Here is a 27786-nt window from a genome sequence, read left to right as displayed (position 1 = left end):
ATAAGTAAAGAAAAATACATTTTCTTATGGTGATTGGTAATTGTTAGAAATGAATGAAGAGTGGAAATTATGAAGTTTTTAGTCATCCTTTGGTAGTGTTTCTTTAGGAAGAGCCCGGACACTGAAGGTCAAGGCCTTTCAGTAATTTATTGCAAAATGTCCTTTTGAAAAGTCTTGAATATAATACTTGAATATCAATCTGCACATGTATCTGAGTTAAAGCCAAAAATAAGATTGTGTGCCTGTGATGTGAAAATTGATATCATAAAAATGCTTACTACTGTCATAAAAAATATTATTAAGAAATCCAACCTGATTGCATTTGTTTAAAAAAAAATCCAAAGGCAGAAATGTCAAAACATTAAAGTCTTGCAAGAAAAATACAAGGATATTGTCATTTCTTGAAGATTCTTTTTAATATATGCACACAGAAATATAGACATGTAAGATTCTGAAAAATCTCTAATTTCATAAAAGGAAAATAAACATTAAATCTTAAAATATATTTTACCAGTGCTGTCTTAGTATTTATATTTCTCCAACTATATAACTAGCAAGCATTTGAGAGTTCCAAAGAATATAAAATATTTTAATGTTATAACATGTATGTAAAGGTGTACGATAAATGTGGCAACTCCTCTAGGAGTTAATGTAGAGTGAATTTTGTTTTTCTTTTTTTAGTAAATTTTTACCAGTGAACATTTTCTGAGATGAAGAACATGGAATCTATAAAGAATAATTTTTGACAAATCAAGTAGAAGATATTTTATAGTTCAAACAAAGTACATCTCAAATTTATAACTATACTTACATACTATATATTTCCCAGGAGCTAAAATCATTGCCGTATTTAATTGACTGACAATTATTTCTGTTACATCAATTTTGTGGTTAAACTAATTATTTATATTATCAAAACAAATCAGCACTACAGGCTAATTAAACTGGAGAAACCATCCTCCAATATTTCCCAGTCTACATATTAATAAGGCTTAGGCTAACACTAACTTCAGAAGAAATGAACGTATCTTTCAGGTGGTGATTTTATAGACACAACTGAGGAATGTAAAGGTATTTTAAGCTGCTTTAACATGATGACTTACTCTGTGTTCTTAGATATGTAGGAATACAGCTTTTGATATGCCTTGCAGCTAGCCCATTACCTAGTTATCCACAAGATGGCAGCTCTGTTTATTTGGCCACTAACACTCCATATACTAGTTTATCCTTTTCCAACAAAACGTAATATCTCAAGTATATAAGTAACTGTTGTGTATGAATCTTCAGAATGAGGTAATGTTTCAGTTTAAGAGTAAGTGGTAAAGGATAGATATTTAAGAAACCTTATTGAAAAGTAGCAATTATTTTAAAAATCTTAAAATGCATAACTTCAAAGCATTATATTTTTGGCTAACAAAATGCCCAAATGCTTCATTCCCCCAATTTATTTGAGTGTATTCTATGTGTAGGATCTGATTTTAATTTTCTTTCAAAAGGACTTCTATTCCTTATAAAAATGCAAAGTTGGTGCTCAAATAACTGTTTTGTGCCAATGATAATTCACTGGTACAGTAAAAGATATCTAAGAATTATCTTTTTTCCAGCCAGCAAATTCTATAACTTAACCTCATAAGAATATCTTTTTATTGACCTCACTTGTATTCCTTTTTTTTATATTTAGTCATCTTTTCTGTCACTCTTTTCTTTATGACTACTCTAAATCTGTTGTGTGGCAGCTTCAGTTTATTATCTTTATTTCTGTTTTGTATGCAGATAAAAGTTTGAAAATACTGAAAATTATTAGGCCATATCACCTTTCTTCTCTGGAATGAGTAGTCCCAATATGTTTAGCTATGTTTATGTGTCAGCAAATTTTACTCTGGAGAAAGAGAAAATAATTAAATAAGGGTGAAGAAAGGTTTCCTCTCTTCTCTGTTAAAGAAATACAAATTCTTAGACATGAAAGTAAGAAGCTAATACTGTCTTAGTGATTCAGCACCATGTTTTAAAATGAAATCTGAAAACATTACATTTCCTTGAAATACCCAATTTAATAAAGTCTAATTTATTTGATTAGACTTCCTTCAAATGCCATGGTTAATCTTTAAGAAAGCTAAAGACCTGTGGACATAGGAATTTGCTTTTTACCATGTCTCTGAATGACTATAACTTCTTTGTTTCAAACTACTTGAGTAAGAATCTCTGAAAATGGGAGATGGTTGTCACTGACATATGGGTCTTCCCTAGATGTGTGCCAAAGGTTTTGGTATGCAACATTAGATTTTATTAAAATAAATAAAAGTGTTCAAAAATCCTAAAAGGAAAGCTATAAAAAAAAGAAGAGTGTAGTTTTTATGTTAATCAATAGTTTGGAGATAGAATAAAGGAAAAATTGAATTTCCTATATCACCCAGGTGACAAGATAAGTATTACCTGCCTGGTAACTCTGAAGAGGAGCAGGAAGTAGAGCATTTTTTATGCGAGGTCAGTTGGGGCTAAGAAGATGAAAGTACCAGAAAGAGGGAACTACACAAAGAGAGGCCTATTCAGCAATCAACGATCACTCTTTAGCACCAGGTGCTACTGTTACAAAGTTTCTTAAAAGCCAGGTCAACATCTAGAATTTATTAGTCCTCATGTGAGTGAGGATTTCTCCTGCACACAATGTGGCAAAAGTTATGCCCTTTTTTTCCACAAAACATTACTGAGTCTCATACTAAATTCCCTATGTGGATATTCCACTTTCTCAAAGACCTAAGATAAACCCACTGACTCAGAGGGTTGGAAAATGGAATGGAAAAGAACCAGGATCTGTATTTGGGTAGGTTTGAATCCTATGAAAACCAATTCTATAATAGCAATCTCTGTAATCTCATAGAACTCTATTCATAAACTTTATGTCTGAGATCTGCTTTAGTTTTCCATTTTACATTTTAATACTTATTTTTTAGTTTTAGGTGGACACAATATCTTCATTTTATATTTATGTGGTGCTAAGGATCAAACCCAGTGCCTCATGCATGCTAGGCGAGCACTCTACCACTGAGCCACAACCCCAGCCCCCATTTTACATTTTAATTATACTTGCTTAAATATGTACCGGCATAGATATTTTCAGGATTAGTCATTAAGCATCATCTGTAATAAAGTAGATTCTAATTCATTCCTAAACATGAATGAGATTACTCTTCTTTGTTGAGTCTTCATAATGACTTGCATGTATCTCTTTATCTACATATATAAATAGATAAATGAGTAAATGTAATGAAAGGTTTTAAATAAATACATAATAATTATTTTAAGCTACTTAATAATAACACTCTAATGAATTCTTAGAGTTGTTTTATATGTCAAATTTAGTTCTTTCTATATTAGTAACATTATTAGATTATTCTTATATTTGATGATATATATATCACATATATCTATATCTATCTATCTATATATAGACATAGATAGATATAGATAGATAGATAGATTTATTCTTTGTGTCATGATGATCTACCAGCATCATTATTGTTCAGCTATTCATTTAACTCTCACATCATTTCAACCATTTCTCAGGGATTTCTTGTCTTCAGCAGAAAGGACTAGCATAATTTTTTGAACATTTATGTTTTTCTTAAGCTTTATTGAATAAATCTCCTTTATACTTTTGCACCTTATTTCTATTTCTGTTATTAGTTGATGTTATTTAATTCATCTTATCTCATAGTTTACCTGTAAGTATTCCTATTCACAAAATAAAATTCTAAAAATTGGCTAGGTGGTCCTTTAGCCATTTTTTAAGTGGCTAAATTACAGCCATCAGTTTAGGATACTATAGAGAGGTAACATGAATCGATGATCTTAGACAAGATCTCAGTTTACTGTAGTTCATCAGCTCATTATTCAACGTAATCCACGAACACATCAAAGGTAAGTGGTCACTCTAAAGGCTACAAGATCTTTATGCTTTGTCAAGATAAATCACAAGTGGGTGCAATAGAAGCCTCTATGATATAACTAGCATATTTATCTATCATCTCTGAGTCCATGTTTGAAACTGTAGACATGGAAAATGAACTAGCTTTTTTCAGGTCAAGTCAGAAAAAAAAAATCAATAGGTGTACAATGTGAAGATGTTGGCAGTAACAGGAATTGTTTGTTTTCTGCCAGATGATACCTGTTCCTGGTATATTTGTTTTACACTGTTACTACCAAAGGAACAAAACTGCTTGTAGGTTAAAGGGAGATGTTTCCACCTCTCCACCAGCTTGAATTCAGAATTGGTTAAAAAGATGCTGGAAATAGACACATCAATATAAATGTATTACACAGTTTTTTTTTAACTATAAGATTTATTAGAAAATATAGTCTAACCTTCAGGAATTGTGTATGCTTTAGGATCACAGGATCTCATTAGTACAAACTATAACTTGGATGAGTGTCCTGAAAGGTGCATACATTAAGGCTTAGTTGCTAGCCTAGGTATGGGTCTATTAGGAGGTAGTGGGACCATTAAGAGATTGGGCAGAGTGGGAGGAAATTAAGAAACAGAGGTGTGCCCTTGAAAGGGATATTGGGGATCCAGCCCTTCTCTCTCTCTCTCTCTCACTTCCCAGCTATCATGAGGTAAGCAGCTTCCTCTGCCATCTTCTCCTAACACGATGTACTGCCTCATCACCAGCTTAGAGCAACAGGGCCAACCAACCATGAACTGAAATCTCTGACACTGTGAGTCAAAATAAATCTTCCCTCCTTATAAGTTGATTATCTTAGGTATTTTGTCATAGTGTTGAAAAGCTGACTAATAGTGCCCCAAATTCTAGATCTCAGACAGAGCCATCCAATCAATGGCTCTCTCCCATTGATTATGGTGCTGTTCTTGAGCCTGATATAGGGAGTGGAAGTGGGTTTGGAGTTCACCCTCTTTATGCCAGGATGTACTACGCCTGCTAAATTTTTCTCATTCTCAAATAAATAACTCTTCCTCCAACAACACTGTCCCTGACATAGAAATTAGTCTTTTATTTATAAATTACTCTAATTAAAAACTTAACTCATCCTGTTTGGTCTTTTTATACAATTATAAAACAATGGAAAAAATGCCTCACATTTATCTCTATGTAAGGTATGTTGATACCTTAAAAACCAAAAGTATGGCATCCGCCAAAATTATCCTTAGGATCCCAGGCTCTTCCACAGTGATTTTTTTCCACAATAGAAACAGAGTTGTTTTTCTGCTTCTATGTAATTAATAGAGCAAAATATAAAAGAACACATATTTCTATATTCAAAGTGCCCATAGGGTCTCCAGAAACATGAGTGAAAAAGACATTAAGAAATATATTCATGCCATTTATTTATTTTTAAAATTTTATCTTATTTTTTTGTGATAAGGGATAGGGATTGAACACAGGGCATCATGTATGTTTTAGTGCTCTACTACTGACTTACACCCCAAGTCTTCTCTTCATGCAATTTAAAAACACTGGCGATAAAGAGAAGATTCTGGATGTCTGATATGAGAAAGGAACTAGTCATATAAGGAAATTCCAGAGTTATACCATTACCAGACTTCTCAACAGCAAAACTGAGAAAGGAAGTAAAGGAAGAGTGGATGCTTACAAAATTATTTTAAACACAGAGAAATTTATATTCATTCACTTTAGCAAATAAGTGTGAGGTAATGAGCCAGGAAATCGTAATACATATAAACACATAGAAATTTATATTCCTTTTCATACCCTTTCTTGAGAATATACTGCAGGATTTACTCCATCAGAGCAATGGGTCAAGCCAAGAAAGAGGAAAATGCAGGTTCAGAAAATGAGGAATCTAACACCTGAAGGGACAATGGGAATTTTGTAGCTAACAGTGATTGAAAGGATTCTTAGGATGACAGCCATAAGGAACCATAGGGGAAATCAGTATAGAGTAGAACAGAGGTTAGTGGTCTCTTAGAAAGATATTTGAATAAAAATCGAACTATAAAGAAATAAAATTGACAGATTATTTTATGGGTTTGAACATTTTTAAGGGTGGTTTATTTTTCTGAGGAAGTCTTGAGTCTACATTAGGCAGAGGTATATAGAAAACAAAATAAAACCAAAACCCAAGCAACCAACCAACCAAACAAACAAACAAACAAAAATAGGCCCTAAGATGACAAAAAATTAAAAGATTTTTTACAGTAAGTGGGATTTACTACTACCACTATTAATACTACTCTAAACCTGAAATACTTCTTTAAATTTTAAAATGTAACATAACTATATTGGAAGGGTAGAGAGACAAAGGACAAAAATACTGTATTCATGTTTGTAAAAAATAACCAAGGAATCAAGTGTATGGTTGCATGGTTGCATAAGCTTTTCAAATATTTAACAGATACAATGTAGGATTCCTGAAGTTAAACCTCACTCCCCATTTAACTGAGAAATTATTTAGCATCTGAGTGAATTCTGTGACATGCATCATATAAAGCACCTAGAATTTAATAAATGGCCAATAAATATTAGCTGTGATTTATGACTTATATGTATTTCCATGTAAGTCAGCTATGTAACTCAGGGTGATACTTTAAAGAAACATGTTTTCCTCTGGTATTAAGGATATTAATCTTACTACTGACTGACTTAATCATAAATAAGTAAATTTTAGGTTGAGCAGCATGAGTAGAACAAAGTCTTTCCATGGTTTCACATCTGTGGACTCTGACTGATCACATATGTCCCCATATCAAAACAAATACAACATTGTAGATAAAAGATCTTATTTTGATTATGCTTCTGAATAAAACCTGGAGTATCCAATGTAGAGAAAAAATTTTTCTGTTTTTTAACAACTCAAAATTATAACACCTTAATGAACAAATGAACAAATTTTGTTGCGGGTTGTGAGAGAAAGCTAACCAATTCAAGTGTAGACTTTATTCACTAGTATTACTTCACTACATCCAGGCATAACTACAGGACAAATATGGTACTGGGGCAATAGTCAAGTTAAATATGCTAAAATCTGAACAGATAAGTGGAATATAGAATGAAAATTTTTACCCAAAACCTCATAAACAGATTTGCAAGGACAAAGGTGGTGCTAAGAGAGTTAAAGACACACTGAAAGAAGGTTCCTGTTCTCCATAACTGACTTCTATCACAGATTTTATTGCTTTACTCCCTTGCTCCCATTGCCTGGATCCTAAATTCCCATTGAAATTAATAATATCTCTGTCTCTTAAAATACCATGTTAATTCTAAACTAGTTTCTCAACTTACCCTCCCCAATAGCCATTGCTTTTTTAGAATGTTCTTTAATTGGTATTTGATATAGACACTGACATACCCCAGCCAGAATCCTAAGACCCTTTTCTCTTCTTTTTAGAACTTCATTAAAGTAAACTTGAATAACCTACTAAATGCCAATTTCCTATTAGAACTCTTCCATCTAAAAGATTTTTATAGCAAGAGTGTTTCTATAGGATCATACAGTAAACTGAGTTAACATTTATACTTATTTTTCTTGGTAACTCCTCTAATAATAGAATTAGTTTAGAGCATACAGTGTAGACCTGAGTTCAATTATTGACACCATATGTCATCCTGGAAAGGAACAAGTTATTTATCTGTTATAAAAATCACTGCCTAACTTTCTTTAAGATGGAATTGTAACTGTAACCAATCTCAGTGAGTTTTTAAAGTTATTTTAAAAAGAAGTAAATTTTGAAATTTATTTAGATCATTATTTTGCTCTTGTTAATTGCTAATCACTTAAGGAAGGCATATATTTTTCCCAAAATGACACATTACCTTTACATAATTATCTTTGAAATAGGCAAAAAAAAAAGTGTAGATGTTTTTTTCACTGAAGAAGATTAGTTCTCCAAATAGAATTTATAACTACTCATAAGTATTCAACAGAACCAGGAGGGACAGTGCAGCATATGGTAAAACAAAACCGCGTCTGATAGCAGTAGAATCTGAAAACAGTTGTAGGCAGTTATAAATAAGTGTCTAGCACTTTCTCGTGCAGCGTACCAACTCATTAAATATGTACCCAATTGATTTGACATTTTAAGAATTAGTGAAAATCTGTAGCAGAACATATAAAAATTGCATTGATTTAATTTCCATTCATTCAATCAACAAATATTGATGATGTCATAGATGTCAGACATGGCATTAATTGGTATGATACAAACATGAATATGACTCATACTTCGATTTTGAGGAACTCGCAGCCAAGGGAGAGTTTGAAACATCAAATAAAACATAGCACACCAATTTTCTTATTGATCACTTAAGATAAATGTTTTTAAGTTTACCTACAATGCTGAAATGTCAAATATTTCCATTTCCGTCTTGAATGAATAAGAAAAGCACTCAGCAAGCTATTAGAAGCAATTTCCTGAGAAAAGCAACTTTTAAGATGTACAATAATGTCATGAGTGATACAGACCAATATTCTGCAACCTTTGTATCCATAGTACTCTATTGATTTTCAATATGCACAACCGGGACCAAGAGGCATATCAAGACACTCAAGTACCTTTTGAATCATCTTGGATTGATTAGATGCAATGTAGTTCATGATTAATTGAGAGTATACCAGAAGTGTGTTGCACTTTAGGATTTCACTCTGTGCTGGAAAGGAGTGAGAATCACAGTGAATGGTACCTATAATAAACCCTTAACATCCCACCCCACCACCCCCATACCCATACCATCTTTAAAATTCTTCAGAAGCTCTAACTTGGGGAAGGTTATTATACTAATATGGTTTAGAATGTCCTCTGTGTTCTCACCAGTCTCTCTCGTCCTACTTCTCATTAGCCTTCTTACTCACTCTTTGGTTCTCCCTCTTCTCCATTACAAATGGCAGAGTTAGTGCCATTTCTTGCCATAATTTATTTTGCTATAGAGCCTCCTAATATATCCGGGCAGTTACTTATCCCTGGAATGTTCATAATACCTTCTTCTTTTCACTTAGGTCCTTGTTCTCATACTTCAAGTCAACTGAACTTCCTATCATTTATTCATAATCATGTTGCATCTTTCAGCCACAGGCCCTTTGCATAAGTTTTCTATTCTGTCTAAATATCACTGCATTCACACCATCCTCTTCTTTATCTAGATTTCTATAGTCATTCCACATCAGTCATCACTTTTTCAAGGAATTTATTTGGGCCTTGATAATTAAAACACAAACCATTATGTTCTCTCATAACCCAATGACTTTCTTTTATTTATCATAGCAATAGATTAATTTCTGTGTCTTTTTAAATAATTGTATCCTTCACCAGAATATAAGGTCCTTAGAAAACAGATTTTTTTTCTACTTTTACTTTCTGGGGTAGGCACTCAATACATTTTTGTAGAATAAACTAATGTCTACATTTATTTGGTAGATCACACAAAATATGCTTATAAACTTAAAATCATAGGGATGACATAGCTCTTTACCTTTAATTTTCACATCATCTTTTTTTATTAGTTGTTCAAAACAATACAATGATCTTGACATATCATACATTTAAATCCAATAGGGTATGAATTCTCATTTTTCCACGTGTATAGATTGCAGGATCACATTGGTTATACATCCATGTGCATACATACAGCAATCCTAGTGTCAGTTGTATTCTGCTCACATCATCTTTATTTTATAAACCTTTTAGAATATAATTTCTACCTGATGTCAGAATTAGGGGGAAAAGTTATTTTAATATGTTTACTAGACATTTAATAAAATGTTTTATTTATTTAAGCTTTCATAAATTTTTACCCAATGAATTCCCATAAGGGAAATTTTTCAACTTTATTCTCATATATAGTTATGATGCTTTGTGATAGCAGTGTTATTGGTTTAAAAAGTTTTGTTTTTATATTTTCTGTAAAATGTTAGCTTTTTTTCTTACTATATTAAGGCAAATTGTCTCATTTTTTCAAAATAACCTGAGGTTGTGAAGGAATTGTATAAATTGGTAAATGAAATCACAGATCAGTGATTTGGGTCTAGATCTATGTGTTTTAGGGAAGTCCAATAAATGTTACTGCAAATTTTAAACAAAATATTATATTTATCAAATCTCCATAATTCAAAACTGTCTTAATTAAGAGCTATCTTCTTAAAATATTTTGTACATGCATTAAATAGTATCAACTCAGTGAAGAGGGGATAAATAAACTAAAATAAAATTGAAAGCAATAAAGGCATATAAAGAAAGTAGAAACCAATAGGTTTGCCTAGATTGGAAAACTCTTTATCAGTACAGATGAACATATTTGTAAAGAGAATATCTGGACCAAAAACTACTGAGGGTTTTCTTTTCCCCTAATAAGATGAAATTCAAGCTGGGGCTGTGGCACATAACTGTAATCCCAGTGGCTCAGGAGGCTGAGGCAGGAGGATCTTGAGTTCAAAGCCAGACTCAGCAAACGATGCACTAAGCAACTCAGTGAGACCCTGTCTCTAAATAAAATATAAAATGGGGCTGGGGATGTGGCTCAGTAGTCAAATGTCCTCAAATGATCCTGAGTTCAATCCTCGGTTCCAAAAGAAAAAAAAAGAATGAAATTCACAGTATTACACAGATATATCTATTCCAAATAGATATGTAATTTCTGAATAACTGTGACATCACATTTCTCATGAAAATGTGAGTCACTTAGTTACAGGTAGATAGATACTGTTTCCGGTGGCTTTAGAATATGTTGGAACCCATGGTGACATCCCCAGATCCTGGTGAGATTGGCTTTGACATCAGGGATTCCTCTCAGAGAAGATGCATAGAATGAAGGCCTCATCAGTCACCCTTGAATCACATGTTCTTTTCAGCTATAAGGAAAATACTGACATTAGTCTTACAGTCTATTGAAATGATACGGTTGCTAGGGGCCTGAGAAATTATTGGTATCATTATCTCTTTCAGATGACATACTTGACAGACACAAAAAAATAAATTCAGGAATTTAATCAACTAGGTTAGGACATTATAGCTAAGAACATAGTAATTTGGAAGTTAGACCTGCTGGCTCTGGTTCTCAAAACCCCATTTTTCGTTATATGCTTCTTATCTTAGATTCAACTGGCGAAGTTGAGAATTGCTTAGCATGTCAAAATATTGCTCATGTAAATAGAAAAAAATAGTCTTTATAAAGAGCTTAACGTGAATGGTGGATTTATTATTTTTTTCTTCTATACTTTAGTGAATGTATTTTGCAGTCTTTGTTTTTCCCCTTTTAAGGCTGTTCTCTACCATATTTTTAGTTAAGGACAGATTGAGTTTTGAAATGTTGATTAAAAACATCAATACAGAGAAGATACCACCTTACTAAAATAGTTTGTTTTACATACTTAATTGATGTTGTTGCTCAAATAAATGAAGGAATAGTAACTACATGTTTTTGTGTTCTATCAGTAACCTCGTTTTATTGTTTATTTCAGTTCTTACCAATAAGTCTTCTTTTCCTAAAAAAGTGGTATTTGAAGAAAAATACAGTGACATCAAAATGATATGTATATATTTAAAGTTTTAAAAGCAAGGTTTTTTTTTTTTATAAAACAAGTAGAAAAAGCAATATAGTTACTTCCTGCCACCCACCACCACCCTTGCTCACACATGCACACACCCCACATTACCTTTTATGTATGTTCTTTCATATATATAGTATTTTTTATTTTAATACTATGTGGAATTTTTAATGACACCATGTCATTTATTGAACCATAGTGAGCTTGTTTTAGGCCTGAAGAGGATTTGAAGAGATCTTCAGAAAATTAGTAAAAAGAAATTTACAGCACAACAGTTTTAAATGTTGTCTATTTGAAAAGAAAATTGTTTAATTATGTTCTATATTGTCAGGTGACTCATAATATATTTGAACACTACTTATCTGATCTGCATATTTCTAACATTAGGCTTTATTTTAATATCTTTATTTCTATTTATTACCAAGAAATATATAAGTAAATATTTTTTCTAATTTTTTTTTCCTGTTGGTCACTTTAAGTAAGTTTAGCTCTGGTTTTTAAGCTCTACTGATATTCTTGACATTAGTAAAGAAAATCTAAAATTAACTACAATCATAAAGTAGAACTGCTAGCATATTCTATTGTGATGCTCTGTAGGACAAAAGCAATTTGACAGTGTTACCTCAATTATAAACTCTCCAACTAAGGTTTTTGCCTGGTTTCCAGTTGTGTTAGAAATGCTCATTTCTTTTGCTTGCTCTCCTTTTTCCTTCTTAGAGGAACTGACTAAAAAGGGCAGTACCTACTTCATGCTAAATGGCCTCATGGAGACTCATTGGCTTATAGATGGACCCTAGAATATAGAAAACAAGAGATGGTGAAATTTAGTCCATCAGAATAGCAGAACTGTACGAATGGGTCAATAATGTTCTGCTGTTTATATTTTAGGAGCTGATTCCTAACCTTTTAGATAGTGTTACTGAACACTTCTTGTGTTTTCATATGAATTATACCTTTTTTATTATGGCAAAATATACAGTTATGGTTTAGAGGTGATGTTCCCCAAAAGCTCATGTGTGATACAATGCAAGAAAGTTTTGAGGAGAAATGATTGGGATATAGCCTTAACCTAATCAGTGGATTGATCTCTGATGGGAAATACTGAGTGGTAACTGGAGGCAGGTGGGGTGTGGCTGGAGGAAATGATTCACTAGGATTGTGGCTATGGGGTATATATTTGTATCTAGCCTGTAGAGTCTCTCTCTTTTTCTCTGCTTTCTGATCATTATGTGACCTCCTTCTCTCTGCCATACTCTCCCACCATGATGTTCAGCCTCACTTTGAACCGTGAGGAATGGAAATAGTCTTCTATGGACTAAGACCTCTGAAACCATAAGCTCTCAAATAAATTTTTCCTTCTCTATAGTTGTTCTGGTCTCGTCTTTAGTTACAGTAGTTAGAAAGCTGACTAAAACATTTACAAAATATAGAATTCATTGTTTTAGCCTTTTTAGGTATATTTCAATGGCAGTAAGTATCATCATATTATTACTGAACAACCATCCCTTTCTAAAACATTTTCATCTACCCTAATTGACCTTTGTACCATTAAACAATTGCTCCCCAATGCCTTTTTCCCTGAAGTTCTTGGAAACTACTGTGTTGTTTCCTGTCGATGAATTTGATGACTGTGGTATCTCATATAAGTGGAATCACACAATATTTTGTCCTTTTGTATCTAGCTTATTTCACTCAATCTGTTCAAATTCCATCTGTGTAATAGCATGTGTCAGATTTCATTCCTTTTTTCAAACTGATACTATTCCATTACTGATGTGGGACACATTTTGTCTATCCATTAATTCTCACATGGATATTTGAGCTCTTTACATCTTTGGCTACAGAAAATGATGCTGCTATGAACATTGGAATACCAATATCTGTGCTTTCAATTTTGGGATATTTTTCTGGAAATGGAATTGCTGGATCAAGTGGTAATTGTATATTCCACTGTTTTAGGAATCATCAAACTATTGAGACATATTATTTTAAACACATGCTTCTTCAGCTAAGACACCTAAGAGTTTATTTACCTTTGAAACTAAACAATAGTTCAGCACAGAAACTAATGCAATGGGGATATGTAAAATAAATCTTTGCATTCATTACACAGATGGCAGACAGAGGACCTGATCTCAGGTTAGGCTGGTAATATTTCTCTGCTGCATAAATAGCAACAGAGCTCTTCTTAAATAAAAACTGGGTGTCAATTAATCATTTCCATTTTCCCTGACAAGGCAAAGAAAGGGTGAGTTAAGAAGGCTTTTTGTAGTCATCCAAACAGGAGATAGTGGTGCAGATAGCATGTCAGCAATTAGGATGAAGAAATATTTGAAAACCAGAGTTGGCAAAATTAGTTTCCTGGAAGTAGCATAAATGGCATATTAAAAAAAATATAATGTTCAGGTAGATTTTTTTTTAATTCAAATCCTGACTTCATTATTTACTAAATCTGTGACCTGGGCAAGTTACTTAAACTTCCTGTGTCAAAATTTCCTCATTTATAACATGAGAATAATATTATTATCTACTTCACTGGTATTTATAAGAATTAAATGAAGCAAATAATAATTATTTTAGAACAATGGAACCTAGAGAGAACTAAATAAATTTGTTAATTAAATATATTTGGAAGAGAAAGACATTACTATTACTACCCAGGTTTATGGCAAGAAGATTGAATGGCACCATTTATCATGATAGAAATCAACAAAAGATAAATTTATATAAGGAGCATATAGAATTTGCCTGTGAGATACATAAGATGAAACTTTAAGTGAAAATTAGAATACAGAAGCATGGAAACTCAGAAATAGATCAAACCTGGACTCAAAACTTGGAGATTAACTAGTATACAGATTACATATAAAAAATCTATAAGGAAAAATTATCTTCTCACATGAGAAGTGAGCCTAGTAGTGAGTCCCCAAAACTTCCAAAATACCATTTAAAACCAAATAATTTTAATATAACAAAGAATAGATTCACCTCTAAATTTCAAAAATATCAGTAGTTCTTTTCACCTAGTCTTTAAAAGGTGGCTACTGTAAGGGTCCGGCGAAGCATTGGAGGAAGAGACCACCAAGAGACTGACTCATGCAATTGCAGAAGGGGATTTATTTATTGGGGATCCATTCCAGCGCGCTGGGGCTCCGTGCTCACTCAAGAAGGGAGAGCAGCCCAGAGCCCAGAGCAGAGGCTGAGCACTGCTTAAGTACACTTCTTGGGGAGGGCGGGGACTTTACATACATCACAGTCTCCTTTAACAAATCATAATACACCGCAGGAAAATCAAACAACAATTCCTAAACATGATTAGTTCATTCATTGGCGGGAACAGGTCGGGCGGGGGTGGGGGGGTGGGTGATTGGTTACTCCTAAGCAGGGTACACATTCAAACTGATTGGTTTAGGCCCTGCCATGCCTACGTGCAAGATCGCACAGGGCCCTAGGCTATTAATCAACTAAATGGCCAGTAGGACATTGTCTTAACTGCCTCAGGAATTTCAGGTTCTGGGTGTAACTCAGGCTTTGCAGTTTAGAAGCAGCTTAGAAACTTTACCCTTTCAGCTACCATTCAGATAACAAACTTTATATATATATATATATATATATATATATATATATATATATATATATATATATATATATTACACACACACATACATACACATACACACACACACATCTGGCATTATGTAAGAGATTACATTAAATATAAATATGAATTAACATAATATAAAGCAAGGGGGTTCAGCTCTCAAATGACATCAGTGTTGTAGAATAAACCAGTCAATGTACATTTTGCTGAGATTTTGGACCAGATAATCATGTAAAAATGGGACTAGGTAAGCAAGAACTCCTTGGAATATTTACAGTTGGACTATTGCAAAAGCAGTTTTTCAGGGTCTAAATTAAAAGAAAATCTGTATTTACATGAGAACACTTGGCCATCCTCTGTGCGCATTATGTACTGAGACTTGCTGTAGTCATCTTATTAGAGTAAGGTGAAAAACAACACTGGGGTCAGCTGTTTGCCTTCAAACTTGCCAGGGCAGAATACATAAGGTGGCTTGAAAATCAATTTCTGCCTAAGAGTTAACACCATTCTGTGAAAAGAAGAATGTGAGAAAAGTGAACATTTACAGAATAACAAAAGCTCCTCTTGCAGAAAAGCTTCATGTCATCGGACCACAAAGATTGGCTGAAGTGTATTTCTACATAAGGCGAGGGACTACAGACTGTAGTATAACTACTTGGGACTTGTGGAACTTAAGTTGTTTTAAAAAAAATGATTATTTTGCTCAAGGAAAACAAAGCAAAACTACAGTCAACACTTTATCGATTTTAATTTAATTTAAATTTAATTTTAATGTGAGATACATAAGCTGCAACTTTAAGCGAAAATTAGAATACAGAAGCATGAAAACTCAGAAATAGATCAAACCTGGACTCAAGAGTTGGAGATTAATTAGTATATAGATTACATATAAAAACCTATAATGAAAAATTATCTTCTCACATGAGAAGACAGCCTAGTAGTGAGTCCCCAAAACTTCCAAAATACCATTTAGAACCAAATAATTTTAATCTAACAAAAAATAGATTCACCTCTAAATTTTAAAAGTATCAGTAGGCCACACTTCCTATAGGTCCTGCCAATGTGTAATATTCATTACAAATATTATTTGCCACTGGAAATTCAAATATCAATCTATAATTTCACAATCACCCATGCCAAAAATCAATCTGATGATATTAATGATAGTATACAGCAAAATGATTTGGAATAGGCTTCTGAAATCATTCTGATAAAGGTTGGATTTCCATATTTACCAACTCAATCATTGTGTGAACCCCCACACTGGCTGCTTTATCCTTCTAAACTTGTTTCCTGTATGGAATGGAGTCATCTCCTAAGGATGTTATGCAGATAAAAGAAAGAATGAATATGAAGCAATTAGCACAGTGCATTGTTGTGTTAGTCAGGAAGGCCCTCAAGGACACCCATGTCCTAATCCCTGGAACCTGTGATTACAAAATATTACTTGCCAAAGAGAACTTTGCAAACCAATTAAATGAATGCTCCTGAGATAAAGATATTATTCAAATTATATAGGCTGGCACAATATAACATAAAAAGTTCACTTAAGAAGGATGAAGGAAATTAGTTGGGGAAGGAATGTGAGGATGAAAGCTGAGGTGAACTGAAACAGGTCATTCGCCAAATAATTTCAGACCGCCACTACAGGCTGGAAAAGACAAGGATTCTGCCCTGGAATCTCCAGAAGAAATATAATTGTGCAGACTCTTTTTAGATTTAGATTAGTGAACTTCATGTTACTATATCTTCATGTTATCTTCTGCCCATATTTAAAATAGCTTTTATATTTGACTTTCAGCACTTTGATGTTCTGTGGCCATGTGTGACTTCCTGACTTTATATTTACTCAAGGTTTGCTGTGGTTCTTTACTCTGCAGGTTGATGCATAACCATCATCCCTAACTTGCAATGACATGTCTTAACATTTTTTTCAAGTGGATGATGATGTAAAAGTGATAATACAAAAGCAATATGTATAATGTAACAGCTATACTTTGATATTTTAAATTTGGATCTTTTCCCAGGCTACCAGTATGTAGTAAGATACTCTCTTCCTATGTGGGGCAGTGGCGATGTGCCAGCCACTTAATCATGAGGGTAACAACTGTCTACCTCTACAGTGTGCTGTGCTGCTAAGCTGTGATGTTTTGTAGGTTAGGTATATTAAATGCAGTTTTCAGCTTATGTTTTTTTTAATTTATGATGGGTTTATCAGTGCATCATACCACTGTATGTCAAAGAACATCTGCACTTACTTATTTTTCTCATATATTTGCTCTTTCCCCTCTGATATCTCAATGACACAGAAGTTAGACTGCTTCATATTTTTCTTTGACACTGAGGCACTTTCATTTTTCAAAATTTTTCTCTGTGTATCAGTTTCACTCATTTCTATTTTTAAATATTCAATATGAGAAACAATTTCTTCTAAAATAAACTTTCTTCTGTTAATCTCACTGAGGGCATTTTACTTTATCATTCTGAATATTATAGTTTTCAGCTTTGAAATCCTCATTTAGGTTTTTTTTTAAATTATCATTATTTCAGTGAGTTTTATTTTCGGTTATTTCATATTAAGATTTTTTACTCTACCTCCTCATTTATAAAAGGAAACAAATATTTAAGCATAGCAATTCTGACATACTTGTCATTTCTGTTTCTAATGATCCTTTCTTCTTGATTATGGGTCACATTTTGTTTCTTCTGTCATCTAGTAAATATTTATTGTACACTTACATTATGGATTGTATTATTGAGAATCTGATTTTTTTGTGTGTTCTTTTATGGAACTGAGCTTTGTTTTGGCAATAATAAATTTATTGATATGTCAACTTGGTATCTTATTATCATAAGTCTTGTTTTTCAGCTGTACTTTTGTTTTGTTTTATTTTGATGGTTGTTCAGTATGTTTCTAGAGTGACCTTTATTCTAGGCTTATAGCAGCCCCACTGCAAAGGCTTTGCTATATGGTATGTCTTTACAGGAATCTTGAGTATATAGGGTATTTGGGAAAACACTCTGGTTTGCTCTACATGGTGTGAATTTCAGCAATCTGAAAATAGATCAAAGCACTAAGCAAAGACTTGCAGAATGTTACCTTGGGTGTGTGCAGCTCAGTGTGTGGCAAAGACATAAAAGCAACCCTATGCAAAGTCCTGGAGATTTCTTTGTCTCTGAAACCTGCGTCATCAATTTCAACCCACTCACTATTTTCTACTCTTGTCTGCCTCCTTAGCACAGTGAGGTCAGCGTGTCTCACTTGGGCTACAACTCTTAGTCCTGCTCCAGGATAAAGAAGGTCTCTCCAGACAGGAGTCTGATGTCATTGTGAGGTTCACCTCCTATATTTCTTCATAGACCTATGTGGTCTGTTATTCCAGTTCTAAATACCATTGCTCCACCTGTTTAATCTGGGCTTAGAGTAGTTTATAGTGGAAGAACTATTAAATAATGTCTATCATGGGCAGAAATAGAAATGATATGTTCATATTATGTTATGCTATTTATAAACATATATGTATAGCATAATATATACTGTATATAATAAATATGTATAAATAAGTATCTTTATATATAAAAGCATTTTCATTATCATATTTAGAAATAACTCTTCTTTCTCTGAAATATTATATGAAATAGGAAATATTTTTATTAGAACATTATAATTATACATAATAGTGGAGCTCATTTTGACATAATAATACATGCATAGAATATAATTTGCATCATTAAAGTCCCCAGTAATTCCTCTTTTTCTCCTTTCCCCACCCCTGTGTCTGGCTTCCTCTTCTCTACAAGTCTTATATTAATTTTTAGGGTTTTTTTAAAAAATAATTTTGCTTTATAGACATACATAAAGGTGAAATCATTGTGGTATATTTATATTTGTACATAGTATAATTTTGTCGATTAAAAATTAGATTTAAAAAATCTAATATCTTCTATAAAAAAGGAATAGAAGAAGGAAAACATATTTTAAAAACCCCTCATAATAGAAAGGACTTAGTTTTTCCTTAACTGTTTTATTTTCTATTAATAGGATTAATTAATAAATTGAAATAAAAATACCTCAGGATTTAACATTCTTATACTAATCCTGACACACTTATCATGGGTACTGCATTGTTTGCTGGTTATTTTTATATTTTCAGTACTCCAAGTTACAAATGCATTCTGTTTTCAACTATCTGCCAAGAGCATAAATACTTGAGCTTTAAAATGACACCCAGCTACATCTCTATTTGTCTGAATAAATGTCTGTATGTGATATGTTTATAACTGTTGCAACACTTCTTTTCTTCACCCTGACAGTTCTGTAAAGATACAGTATATCACTATATGGAATTCAAAGCATGTTCAACACTTTGTACTAAAGCACTGCTACTTCAAAATGTTTACAATCTAATCATCTGCTGCATGTATTGAATCTACTATAACCAATATTACATGTTGCACTGAACTTTACAGAGCCAAAAGAAATATAGACAAAGTTTTCTGAAGAATTAAGTGGGCTTAAACTTAAATGTTTTCGTATAATCTATGCCAAATTCAGTGATTAACTATAAGGCCAAACAATATTATTGTGAATAAAATCAAATATAAAACAGAAATACTTGATCCAGGGTTCGAAAATATGAATCAATGATTTATATATAATAGGTTGTTTCTTTGTAAAATAACTTTAAAATATAAAATATAGAGAAAGCTAATAGTACATTAAAATTAAAATATCCATTAGTTTCTTGAAAGTAAGAAAATAAAGTGCAAAAAATATATCTATATACCCAAAAGAAAAAACTGTGTAAGTGTGGATGTGTGTGTATGTATGTATGTATGTGTATATATATATATTTGACCCTTCAATAATGTGAGCATTAGGGATGCTGAAATCCCATGCAGAAAAAAATCTGCATATAGTTTTTTGTGTTAGTCTCAGTTTTCCATTACCATGACAAAATACCTGAGAATATCAACTTAAAAGAGGAAAAGTTGATATTGACTCACAATTTTGTAGGCTTTAGTCTATACTATAGTAAAGTTGTCTTTACTAAAGTTTAGTCTTTACTATAGTAAAGTTGGCCTCATTGCCAACCAAGGTAGCATATCATGATGGAAGCTCATTGCAGAAAAGCCACTTCACCTCAAAGCCAGAATGAAAGACACACAGGAAAGGGCCAGGGCCAAAGTAACACTTCCAAGGGCATGTACCAATAACCTCTCTTTATTCCACAAGTCCCTATATCTAATGGTTCCACCACAATCCAATAGCACCAAGGCGAAGACAAGGCCTTTAACACATACACATGGGGCTTTGGAAGACATTCCAGATTCAAGCCTTTATACTTCTGATCCCCACAAACTTTACTAATGACCTGTTGATTACTGGAAGCCTTGATGATAATACATACACCCATTAACATATTTTTATGATAATACACACACACACACACACACACATACACACATATGGAAAAAAATATGTGAGATACTTAAGAGATCACATATTATAACTGTTGCAATTTAAGAGATTATTTTACTATGACATGTGATTCATTGAACAGATAAGTTGTTCACGTGTCACATAGCATTTAAAGGAGATAGCTGCAATGCTTGACCTCAGCATGGTAACAACAGAAGTGTTTTAGAATTAACAGGTTGTATGACAGTTAATTTTTTGCAACATAATGTAACACTACATCTTTATGCTTACATTTCTTTCAACTGTAAATGGTATCCTGTATGTTCTGTGTCTGTGTCTACATTTTTGATAAATTTTAACTTTTTAAAAAATTTTTTATTTATTTTTTTAAAAATTGTAATTGTTTTTTAAAAAAATAAATGACAGCAGAATGCATTACAATTCTTATTACACATATGCAGCACAATTTTTCATATCTCTAGTTGTATATAAAGTATGTTCACACCAATTAGTGTCTTCATACATGTACTTTGGATAGTGATGTCCATAACTTTTAATAATGTTTTTGTGTATATTTTATGGTGGCAAATAATATAAATAGACTATTACCTCTATGTACTTAATGCATGCTTAACATAGCTATATTTTTCTTAATTGTCGATACTTCTAGGCTACATCATTTGAAAAATTTTTCAAATTGTTGCAGATCTCCAAAGAGTCAATCCTCATATGAGTGAACACCTGCACTCCAAATTTATGTTGCTCAAAGTTTACAATATAATCCTTTTCCCTTTACTTTGAGAAAGTAAAAAGTAATTACCATAGTCTTCGAAAGTCACAGCTCTAGAGGTACCTCTCTGGTAATGGTGATTTTTACCTATTTGTAAGATCTAATCCAGAATCTTTCTACTTATAAGAAAATAAAGTTTAAGCTACTGTGAGAAAACTTGTTAAAATCTTACCCAGAAAACAAATCACATTTTTCAGGGGAACATATTTCATAATTTCCTTTACCCTTCATCCTTATTAACATTCAATTGTATTAGAAATCCTCTTACTATCAAACTCTGATTAATTAAAGAGTATCAATAGAATAAAGAAACCATGAAAAATCATATATGCATGTATTAAACATTTTGACATAAATCACATAAGCATTTAATACAGTTTGTTTTCATTTCCAGTTTATAACTAAGGCTTTCTCTTTGGGGAATATTACTGACTAGAGATCCAACAGTCTCTCTCACCTTCCAAAATGAATATGCTAAAACTCCAGTTGTTTTTAATTTTAAGTGAAAGAAAAAACTAAATCAGAAAATCCCAACTGCATATATCATCTAGACAGTCATTATATATCCACTTAGTGGTATATAAATTTTAGCAACTGAACTTTTTCTAAACATTTCATAGAAACAATTATATTTCTTTTATTGTCATATTTTCTTTGTCTATCTAATAGCCATCAAAATTAAAAATTGTTATATGCAGACATCTTGGACAAACAAATTTTACATGATGGCAGTACAGACTCTGTCAGACAACAGCCTCAGTTAGAAGCATTTGCCTTCCCATAGATCAGATATTTTGCTCTTGGAATTAAGGATGTTGACTAAGTTCATCAATTTCATAAAGACCTGTTAAAGAGGGCTGCTAGTGCACATATTCAATGTGCATTTATTTTGTTAATTTTAGGGTTTCTAAGGGTAGAAATCTGACTGTTATATTTACATTTGTGGCTCCAGTGTGTAGCATTTTGACCTTAGAAGTAGTAAAAAGTTAACATATATATAAAATGAAAAAAAGCTATGACCAAGTCACACAACACACACACACACACACAATTCAAATAGCTTACAAAAATATTCAGCTGTACAGGAAATTAAACATTTTAAGAACTATTTAATCATCAGAGTGAAAAAGAATAGAACAAGATAATAATATAATTGATTAGAATTATAAAAAAAATTAGAAAAGCATACTAATACAATAACACTTGAAATAGGAATGATAGAATACATATATTTGTACATTGTTCAAAGTGTAAACTGATACATTGATTCTAGAATATATACTCAAAGTCCTAAAAAATTAATATACCCCAAATTCTTCAGAACTGTAGATTTATGTCAAGATATTTTCTGCAGTTATTTTCATGTCAGCAAATCATTGCAAGTTGCCTAAATATCTAGTAAAAATTGATTAAATTACTAAATATATAGTCTATTTAACAGAACACTATGCAGATATCAAATCATGTATTCAAAGACTATTAAATGATGTGGAAATACTAAAAATAGAAAACTGAAATGTGATTTATAAATTATATTCATAATAAAACAAAACCATGCTGTACAAAATAAACAGAAAGTAGAAAGACTTTATCTATTTTTGAGTGATGAGGTCTTTGATGTTTGTTTTTTATTTTATTTTTCCTCTTATCTATATAAGAATCATGCTGCTTACAATTCAGGGCAAGAATGGTCCTAAGTGCTTTCATTTGCAATCCCCATTTCAATTTTTTGTTCTTTAAAATAGCATCAGAAAACTTATCTCAATTATTACATTTAGTGAGGTAAAGAGATTGTGTGATATTTCACAGCATTAAAATTCTAGATAGCATTTTTGCTTAAGTTTGAGGGTGTCATATATGATAAAATGATAGCAATAAAAAGAACATTAGAGATGCCCTAATTAAACCCCCTTTACCAGTTAGTAGCTATGCACTATTTCCACATTAAGCTTTCCATGAAAATGTGTTCCAAAATTGGCACATATTTCAATTTGCTTGAGAAATATAAACTGGAATATAGAAAATAATACAAATAATGGGCCAACATTCTTTTCTCTAACAAGCATTTACATTTTTAAATTTGGCAGTGAAGTGAATATTTATTAAGCATAAAGCTTTTACAATTGACTATTAATGATAATTTGAATATACTTTTTAAGCTGAGAGTGAATTTTTCAAAAATCATAATTATGGAAACATAAAATCAAATATATAAGAATACCTCCCTGGGCCATTTATTATTATGTTTTATTTTGCTGTATTATGTTTTCCATTTGAGGTATTTACTACTGAGGCAGTTGTTTTCCTGAGTTTACATTTAAGCTAGGTAACACAGTGTCCTTTTCATTTACTCTGGGAACAGGAATAGGAAATAAAATGTGGGCTTTAAGGCCCACCAATAAATAGTTCATAGGAAATCATTCATGTTTTGTTTTCTCCTTAAAAAGAGTCACTATAGGTCATATGTTAAAGATAATGGGGTTAGTAAAAGAAAGGATGCTAACTCTGTAACTCACATTTCGGGTAAGAGCTGCCTAGGAAAACTATACTATCAGGAATATCCATGCTGGACTTTGCATGAGGAATGTCACAGAGACTGAAATTATTTATAGCAGCAACTATCATTAATTATTATACCAAGTAATATAGGAAGTTAAATGCTGATATAATAAAAATTAGGAAACATAGTATTAGCTTACTAGTAAGGCAACAGATGACAAGAAAATGGATAAAGTAGGCCTGTTTGTTACTGCAGTGAGGAAAAAATTAAAAACTGTTATCTGCAGTTACTTAGAAATCAAACCAAATCTTACTGAGATTATAGCTATAGAAGTACTCAGAAAATAGATTCCAGTATCACGTTATTTTATTGATGGTTTTAGCAAAGTATTATAAGAAAGACATGAGGTCAGAAAATAATTGGCAAGTTTAAATTAGGAATGAAAAGGAATAGAGAAATCCAGAAAACTAAGTAGGTAAGAAATGGGATTTAAAAGACTTTATCAACCAAGACCTGGAGAGATGTCTTAGCAGAACAATGTGATTCAGACTTATGCCAAATATCATAGGAGAGACGTGTCATGCCCACTAAACCTTGATGGCATCAGGCTTCCCTGACTTTAGATTGAGATGGTGAGAGGCATGGAAGAAGGTAGTAAAAAAAAAAATTAAGAGAAAAAAATTTAAAAAACCACTAGAGAACAACATCTAGTGGTTCTGGCTACTTGTAACTAACTGGAATCAAAAAGGTTGCTAACTTATTGAAGAATTATACTGCTGAACAGTCACAAATCCAGATTAAAAGGCTTTGACTCTACCATCTGAAAAAGAACTCTCCAGATGGGTTCTGTAAGTTGGACAGCAAAGAAATATTTATTTACAAATGCCTACTTTAGGTACAGCCCTGGAGGATAAGCAAACAGCACTCGATTAAATTGATTTTCTTGACAAGAGAGCTCCTCCCAGGAAATATAATCAGGTCTAATGGAGAACCTTGATTTTCTCTCTAGGAAGTGGGACTTCACAATGTCTGACTAGCTGGATTCTGTCAATGCCAAAGATTAATAGCTTCTTTCTGCCTCCTATTTTCCTGTTTTCCAAAGGAGAGTTGTAATTCGGTTATTCTGTCTCTGTCTGTCAGTATGTGTACATGATGGATCAGGGAGCAGAATACATGGGCTTTCATTTGCAGATTTCAGAACCACAAATATAGTTCTACAGGTGGCCTTTTGGAGGCCAACTGTCATCCTCCAAAAGTCCAGAACAGAAACTGGATACAGTGATTGGGAGGATTTGTGCTGTTCCATTCTATTTGACCTTAATTGGTGTCTCATTTAGGGGAGTAGAGAACGTGAGAGAGGGTTGACTCTAAGTAAGACCCTGCTTCACACTTACCAACCCATTTCCATTCCTTTCTGGACTCAAGCTAAAGCTCTTTTTCTGTCTACATTTCAGCTAGTTAAGGATCATGTGACTAATATATGTGTGTAAAATTCTCTACATTCACTAACTGTTTTATGGTACATTCACTAACTGTTTTATGGTAACATGTGAAAGTATTAGAAACTTGTGGTCATTACCGGTAGTTAAACCCCTCAGGAACAAATGTGTAATAGATAAACCATATATTATATATATGAAGCCATTGAGATATTGTGTCACAGTATTTAGAATTACAACCCTATCTAAGACAGATACTTTTATCAGAAATAGTTGTAATTAAAAATTATTACTTGTCATGGGGGGCTGGGGTTGTGGCTCAGTTGTAGAGCATTTGCCTAGCATGTGTGAGGCCCTGGGTTCAATTCTCAGCACCACATTTTAAAAAATAAATAAATAAATAAAATAAAGGCATTGTGTCCATCTACAACTAAAAAACATTTTTAAAATATTCCTTGTCATGGAAAATTAAATGTTACTTTTGAGGAAAAAAGTAGGTATCACATTTTAGTTATTCAAGTATAAAAATTATTTAAACTTATAAACAACTTGACCATTTTGAATTTTTTTTCAAAGTTATCAGCCTTCAAATTTTCCAAGGCCTAAGAAAACAATTCCTATAATTCTTTTTCAGAGAAGAGATCTTGAAAGCTATTCCACTTGGCAAGCACTGATTTTCATGGGGCCTATTTTCCTCCACAATTCAAGTAACACAGGACATTCTATGTGAGGATTTTAGAGAAGTGATTATAGGTGACTGTCTAGAAATAATTAATGGTAACTTCTGGGGAAGCTGTCATAGGTAATATGATGCCTTTAAATTAATAACTGTTTGGATTGCTCATATTGTTTTCCACAAAGACTGCTGTTCCATTCTATTTGACCTTAATTGGTGTAATTGATAACAGGTAGAGCTGAGAGTGCCATTTTAATCATGTTGGTACAGCTTTCCTGACAGAAAAAAACAAAACAGCTTCTTGAGTTATCTGTTATTAGTGGGAACACAGAAAAGTAAGAAAAATGACTGAGTTTTCCTAACCTGAAACTTTGAGACTTTTCAATTATAACTGGAAATTTACTAATGGGTTTAAAGTGTTTGTGTTAACCTCTAAAGAATGAATGAAAGCTAGTCGGCTATGTTATTTCTATCAAGGAAAAATGAGAAAAATATTTGGATACGGTTTAGAGACACGCACAAATTATCAAAAAAGAGAACATTTTAAAATGTTCTAAACATTAGAGCAATGTCTGGTAAAAAGACTATTTATGAGAGATGTGTTGTTGACTATTTAATATTTAAATTTTGGTTGAAAGTGAAGACTGAGAATGATTATTTTTAGAAAGGACAGTAGAATTAGTCGAACATAACTTTCCTAGCCTTGTTTTTGAAAACATGATCAGGGTAACCAAGGATCATGTACAATCACAGGAATAGAATCCTAGTAAGTTATACTCCATGTATGTATAATATGCCAAAGTAATATTCTATTGTCATGTATAATCAAAAAGAACAAATTAAAAATTTAAGAAAAAAATGGGTTTATCTCATTTCTAACTGATTTGAATCAGTTGTTCACCATGCATGTATGAGGGATAGGAAAAGGGTTGGATGTTAAAAAGAAAATACATAGTTATTGCTAGTTTTCTTTTATTTCTGTGATAAAACACTGGATCAATAGTGAGTCTCCTAAGACCTCTTCCTATAAAATGTTGCTTAATTATTACGAGGTAGTGCATTTGGCTATTCCAAGAAAATACTCTCTTTCACCTTTATCATCATTCTTTTCATATTTTCCTGTTTAAATCTGTTTTCTCAACTATAAGGCAAAATTCATTTTAACAAGAAGGGTTTTCACTTTCTTTGGCAATAAAAGAATACTTACTTTCCATTGAAGAGTTTGAATTCTAAATTTTGAGGAATTTTCTACTCAGAGTGTGTTGTGTGTGTGTGTGTGTTATAAAATGAAAAATATTTTCACTGTGTAAAGAAAAAAAATTTAACAATTGGGTCACTTTCTTTTGTGGGGGGAGTTTGGGGGTTCTGGGAATTGAACCCAGGGGTGCTTAATTCCTGAGCTTCATTCCCAGGCCATTTTATATTTTATCTAAAGACAGGATCTTGCTAAGTTGCTTAGGGCCTCTCTATGTTGTGGAGGCTGTCTTTGAACTTGCAGTCCTCTTGCCTCAGCCTCCAGAGCTGCTGGGATTACAGGTATGCCCTGCCTTGGGTCATTTCCCATTAGGCTATATTTGCTTTTCAATGAATAAGAGGGTAAACAGTCCACATTCCATCCAATATTTTCTCACTTTTCTCCTTTAGTTATTTTGCTTGATGTTCTGGCTATCTATCTATCTATCTATCTATCTATCTATATCTCCAACTATGTATTATTAACTACAGCAGGATAGACAGAGACTAAAACAAATACTGTAGGGAGAGGGGTGCCTGGCTCATAGAACTTCTGATATTTAAGAAGATAATGCTATGTAGTTCAACTGTATCTTTGACTCTTATGGAAG

This window comes from Marmota flaviventris, chromosome 3 (genome assembly GCF_047511675.1).
Source record: "Marmota flaviventris isolate mMarFla1 chromosome 3, mMarFla1.hap1, whole genome shotgun sequence".
NCBI classification, from domain to species: Eukaryota; Metazoa; Chordata; class Mammalia; order Rodentia; family Sciuridae; genus Marmota; species Marmota flaviventris.
The sequence above is the reverse complement of the archived record's forward strand: the minus strand, read 5'-3'. Positions refer to the sequence as shown.